The sequence below is a fragment of the Rhinolophus sinicus genome, chromosome X, assembly GCF_036562045.2.
Source record: "Rhinolophus sinicus isolate RSC01 chromosome X, ASM3656204v1, whole genome shotgun sequence".
In the NCBI taxonomy this organism is placed as follows: Eukaryota; Metazoa; Chordata; class Mammalia; order Chiroptera; family Rhinolophidae; genus Rhinolophus; species Rhinolophus sinicus.
The window spans coordinates 56,621,404-56,627,896 of NC_133768.1; the positions used below are offsets into that span (position 1 = coordinate 56,621,404).

The 6,493-nt window shown below is 41.9% G+C and overlaps 1 pseudogene; it reads right to left on the reverse strand.

The window, feature by feature from the left end:
- LOC109436351 (glandular kallikrein-3, submandibular) overlaps nt 1-5,180 on the reverse strand; it is a 70,990-nt pseudogene extending 65,810 nt beyond the window's left edge.
- Nucleotides 5,181-6,493: the final 1,313 nt, after the last annotated feature.

Sequence of the window (6,493 nt, forward strand, 5' to 3'; positions counted from 1 at the left end):
TGAAGTCTGTTTCATCTGATATCAGTAAGGCTGCAGCTGCTTTTCTCTGAATACCATTTGCTTGGAGTGTGAATTTCCAGCCTTTCAGTTTGAGTCTACATTTGTCTTTGTAGCTGACATGTGTCTCTTGGAGGCAGCATATGGTTTGGTTTAGTTTTTTGATCCAATCTGCTACTCTGTGCCTTTTTATTGGTGAGTTCAGTCTATTTACATTTAGGGTAAATATTCATATATGAGGATTTCCTATCATTCTATCTGTGGTTTTATGGTAGGAGTGTGTCTCTATTGTTTCTATGCCTTTTTGTTGCTCTCTATTATTTCAGTGTGGTAATATTGTATGGTTTTTTTTTTTCCTGTTCTTTTATTATGTTACATATTTCAGTTCTGGATTTTTTTTTTTTTTGCTTGGTTACCATTAAGTTTATGTAAAAGAAAGTTTCATATTTGAGTATTCCATTTTCTTCAACATGCTTACTTTCTCCATTCCCTTACACCAGTTCAGACCTTTATTCTCTCTCCTTTTAATTTTTTGTTGTCACAAATTATCCCTATTTATGCTGGTCGAATAGCCTCCTTCAGTATTTATTGTAGTGCAGGTCATGTGTTAGAAAATTCCCTCAGCATCTGTATGTCTGGAAAGGTCTTTATTCCTCCTTGTCTAAAGGATATCTTTGCTGGATATATTATTCTTGGCTCATAATTTCTTTCTTTCAATAGTTTGAATGCTTGTGTCCACTTCCTCCTGGCTTGTAGAGTTTCTGTTGAAAAATCCGATGATAACCTAATGTGCTTTCCTTTGTAGGTTACCGTCTTCTTTTCCCTGGCTGCCTTGTGGATTCTTTTGTTGTCATTAATTTTTGACAGCTTAAATACGATGTGCCTTGAGAAGGCCTGTTGGGATTGAGGTAATTAGGTGTTCTATATGCTTCTTGGATTCAAGGATCCAGTTCTTTCCCCAAGTTTGGGAAGTTCTCGTTCACTATTTGTTTGAATATACTCTCTATTCTCTTCTCCATATCTTCCCCTTTTGGTATGCCTGTTAATTTGGTATTGCTCTTTCTGATGGAGTCAGAAAGTTCTTGTAAAGCTCTTTCATTTCTTTTAACTCTCAAGTCTCTCTGTTTTTTGATCTGTGTCATTTCCAGATTTCTATCTTCAATGTCACCGATTCTTTCTTCCATCTGGTCAGCTCTATTACCTAAGCTGGCTATTTCATTCCTCATTTCTTTTATTGAGTTTTTAAGCTACAGAAATTCTATTTGGTTCTTTTTAAAAATTTCAGTCTCTTTGGTAAAATACTCATTTTGTTCTTTGATTATGTTTCTGAGTTCATTGAACTGCCTGTCTGTGTTTTCTTGTATCTCGTTGAGTTTTTTCAGGACTGCAATCTTGAATTCTCTGTCATTTAAGTCACATATTTCCATGTCTTTAAGTTCATTTTCTGGAGATTTTTCATTTTCTCTCTGAGCTGTCTTGTTACCTTGGTCATTGTTGGCAATTAGTGAATTGTTATTTGTCTTTCATCTAAAGGAGTGGTTCTGCGACAGGTTGATAGGAAGAGTTTTTTTTTTTTTTTTTTTTTTTTTCCAGTAGGCATTGGTAGAATGCTTTATTTTCTCTCTGATTGCAACTTTTTATTCTCTCTCACACTGTAGTGTTATATTTTCTCTTCACTGTTCTGGCTTCTCACACATGGCAGGACTCCCTGGAAGTTGGGTTACTCCTGTGTGAACACGTCTCCTGGGTCATAGGGCACTGCCTCCTTGGAGGGATGTGGAGAGCTTCTCAATTTCCAAAGCTCTTCCTATATTAGTTTCAGAGCCTTTGTGTTTCAACAGCGCTGTTTACTCCTGCAGGGATATGCCCAGATAAGTTGGGACAGGGGTGGGGTGTTTTGTGAGATGTGGCCCAGAGCAATAGTGGTGACCACCACCACAGCCAGTCGGCACCCTAGGCTCTCTCCCCTTCACTGGAACTATTTGGACTGTGTGTCCGTGGCTGTGTTCACAGTTCTCTGAACTGTGAATACTCTGTTCTTTTGCTCTGACACTGCTACTGCTCCACTTCTAGCACTGGGATGGTGGGGGTGGAACGAGCTCTGGTAATGTGGGGTGTGGTCGTCTGTGCTCCGTGACTAAGCCATCCATTCTCTGCTCAGCAGTGAGTGCTTAAACCTCCATTTTCACCTTTCTTCCCTCAGTCTTTGTTCCAAGGTCTCTGTCGTGAGCCTTGGGTTCAGTGGTATTATATGTTAATCCCTCAGGTGGGACTGTGGGCCACTAGCAGTCCAAATTAATTCTTCCCTCTCCCATGTGTCATGCAGGGTGTCATGCGGGGTCTCCTGTCCAGCTCCCCACATAAGAATGCAGGATAGGGTGTGGCCAAAAAGGAACACCCACAGAGCCATAAGTAGGGGAGTCATAGAACTATATTCTCGCTAGTGGCTGGGTTGGAAAAACAGGAAGCAGGAGCCACAGAATCCGCCACACTCCACAATCCGCCTGCTAACTCAGCCACCATCTTCTTGCTAGCCCTCATTTTCTGCTAGCATAGCCACAGCAGTTATATTAGTGGCCAATGGCTCACTGGTTACAGCTGATGGCCAACTAGCCATAGCTGATGGCCATCCAATCACAGTTGATGGCCATTTACTACCTGAGTGAGCACCTTTCCACGTGAGGGCAAGAGCCTGGAAACTGCAGTCCTGGCTCTGTCCCCACAACATGGCTGCAACAGCTCTGGAATGCAGCAAGCTCTGAGCTAAGTCTGTGTCCTGCACCCTTGTGGCCCGTGTCTGCCCACTTACTGCTTCCCTCCTCCTCCACTCACCCAACTTGCCCACCTTTAAATGATTTCAGTTGTACCTCTCTTAGTCTTGCCTGTCTGCTGCACGGGGAGTCCTTTGTGGAATTATAGCTGTTCAATTTGTTGTAAATTCCAGGGGAGATTTCAAGAGGCTCACCTCATGCTGCCATTTCTATGACATCATCCATATTAATTTTCTGACTGGAAGATCTGTTCATTGCTGTCAGTGGGGTGTTAAAATCCCCTGCTATGATTGTCTTACTGTTGATCTCTGCCTTTATGTTGGTCAATATTTGTTTTGTATATTTAAGTGCACTATGTTGGGTGCATAAATGTTTACCAGAGTTATGTCTTCTTATTTGATTATTATAATATTGTTATTATGTAAGGTATTTCTTTGTCTCTTATTATATTCTTTATTTTAAAGTCTATTTTGTTTGATATAAGTATAATTCTTGAAGCTTATTTCTCATTTCCATTTGTGTGAAATATCTTTTTCCATCCCTTTCCTTTCAGTCTATGTGTGTCTTTCGATCTGAGATGGGTCTCTTTTAGACAGCATAGCATGCGTCTTGTTTTCTTATCCATTCAGCTACCCTATGTCTTTTGATTGGAGCATTTAACCCCTGTACATTTAAAGTGATTATTGATAGGTACATAGTTATTGCCATTTATTATTCATGCTTGATATTCATTTGTTTGTTTGTTTTCTCCTTCTGATTAAAGAATTTTTTAAAAAATATTTTTTGTAATACTGGCTAGGTGGTGATGAATTCCTTTAGCTTTTTCTTGTCTGGGAAGCTCTTCATCTTTCTTTCAATTTGACATGATAGCTTTGCTGATTAAAGTAGTCTTAGTTTTAAGCCCTTGCTTTTCAATACTTTGAATATTTCCTGCCACTCCTTCAAAATCTGCAACATTTCTGTTGAGAAATTAGCTGATCATCTCATGGGAGCTCCCTTGTAAGTAACTAGTCTTTCTCTTGCTGCTTTTAGGATTCCCTCTTTGTCTTTAACCTTTCCCATTCTAATTATAATGTATGGGCCTCTTTGGGTTTATCTTGTTTTGGACTCTGCACTTCCTGGTCTTGTATGTCCATTTCCTTTGTTAGGTTAGGGAAATTTTCAGTCATTTTTTTCTTCAAATAAGTCTCAATTCTTTGCTTTCTCTGTTTTCTTTCTGGTACTCCTATGATGTGAATATTATTATGCTTGATGTTGTCCCAATGGTCTTTTAAAGTATCTTCATTCTTTTTTTTCTTTCCTCTTTTTGTTGTTCCAATTGGGTGTTTTCTGCTACTTTGTCTTCTAAATTGCTGAATCAGTTCTCTGCTTGATGTAAGCTATTGTTGATTTCTTCTAGTGTATTCTTCATTTCAGTTATTGTATTTTTTATTTCTGACTTTTTAAAAATAGTTTTTATGTCCTTTATGCTTACTCCCTGTTGAAATTCTAAGTTCCTTAAGCATTCCTATAACCAGTGTTTTAAAATCTGTCTCTGATAGGTTGGCTGCCTCCACTTCATTTAGTTCTATTTCTGAAGGTTTCTCTTGTTCTTTTATTTGGGACATGTTTCTTTGTTTCCCCATTCTGGCTGCCTCTCTGTGTTTGCTTCTATGTATCAGGTTAATCTTCTATGCCTCTATGTCTTTGCTGGGTAGACTTATGTAGTATGTGTCTTGTGTGTTCCAATGGCGCAGTCTCTCTGGTCTCCTGTGCATGTTTCCAGGAGTGCCCCTTGAGTGTTTTCTGTGTATTCTCCTGTTGTATTTGAGCCTTGATTGCTTTTGGTGTGCCAGTGAGTGGAACTTACTCCCATGTTGACTGACTGTGAGGGTTGTCTATGCCCTCAGTGTATGAGTTGCTATGTGGAGGCTCACCCTTCAGAGAGGGATTCACCCCGGTGGGCTCTTGTGTCTTTTGAGGCTGCCCTATGTATGTGCCTCTTGTGGGGCTAACCAGGTAGTTCTCTGGTGTGGTCTGAAGCTGGCCTCTGTGTGTGTTGTTTCTGGTATCTCTTGGGAGGGGCTCCTGTGCAGGCCAATTTCAGCCTTACCTATGACCGGATTGGGGCTACTTGGTAGGAGCTACAAAGCTATATGTGGTTGGTTGACGCATTTGCTGGACCTAGAGTCATGTGGGGGTGACCTTGCTATGAATTGAGGCTGGCTACCAAGAGTATGGGGCCCAAGGCAGCTTAGCAAATGGCGCAGGAACTCCAAGGCCTGTTGCCACCCGCTGGCTGCCCATGTGGCTTAACCGTTGAAAGAGTCTCCTTAGGTTCATGAGCCAGATTGGTCGACCCAGTGTTGAGAGTGCCTCCGGCAATATAGCACTAACTCTGCGGAGCAGGGTCCCAGAGAGTCCACAGGGCATGGCTGGTGGTTTTTATAAGGTTAATGCAGATTCAGTTCTTGCACCAGTGCCTGGCCTGTGACCACTTCGCAAAACACCCTGAGAACACCACAGCTTGCCACCACTCACCTCTACCCTACAGTTCCCTGAGAGCTGCCCAAGACAGGTTGCAGCACAAGTTGTAGCTCACTGTTTATCACCAAAAGTTCTCTGGGCAGCTGCAGGCTGTCTGCTGCTTTAAAAGTCTTCTGCAGCTTGTGGGGCAGGGCCAGCAGTCTAGGAGCCGAGAGAACCCCTGGCAATGCAGTCCTGGCTATGTGGGTTGGGGACCCAGGGCATTACCAATGTGGTGAGCACATGCTGATTTTACCAGCCCAATGTGATCTCAGATTTGGTCCTTTGTGGGAGGGTTCAACATAGAAAAGATGGTGACCTCCTGTAGGCTACACGTGAGGCAGGCTCCACACAGGGACAATGGCTACTGTCTCTCCAGCCTTTGCCCTGAAAATCAGTTTTTCCTAGTATGTCTCTGGCCCCTCTCGAGCTGTCACCCCTCCACTGGAGACCAGGTAAGTGTTTGCAACAATTGAATCTGTGTGCAGGCCCTTTAAAAGGGTGTCTTGGTTTCTAGGCACCTTCCGTCTCCCTGGGCTGGACAGAGTCCTTGCTGATTTTTACTGCCAGATATTTTGGGAATTCCTCTTCCTGGCACAAAACCCCTGGGCTGGGGAGCCCATTGTGGGGCTGGGACTTTTCTCTCCTTTGGGGGAACCTCCATCCATGAGGTGTCCCTCCTGGTGTTCAACCACTATCTGTGGGCTTGTAGTCAGCCTGTTTCACATCTCCACAGTTCCTATCATTCTTGATATGGCCTCTTCTCCAGATCCACAGTTATAGGGCTTCTGTTCAGCTAGTCTTCAGATGATTCTTGAGGTTGATTGTTCTTTATTCGTAATTTTTATGTGATCCTGGGAGGCCGTAGGCATAGTATTTACCTAATATTTTGTTTTGAGGACTACTTTGGGAGAGTTATTGCACTCACTTTGACAAATAGAGAAGTTCTGATTATTATTTAGGAGTTATTGCTTTTGGAGATAATGTTTTAGACAGTAGATTTTTATCGTCCTTGCTCTATAGATGCAGATTATCTTAGAAAGGTTTAGTATGTGTATTAGATCATTATGTATTTGGTGGTGATGTGAGATGGATTGAGATTATATTTTTCAAGACCTAAAGATGCATACTTACTCATGGGTTATATAAAAATGGCTAAGATAAGAAGGGCTTAATAAAAGAATTCTAGAGAAGTTGGACAATCATGGACTTGGATTCTG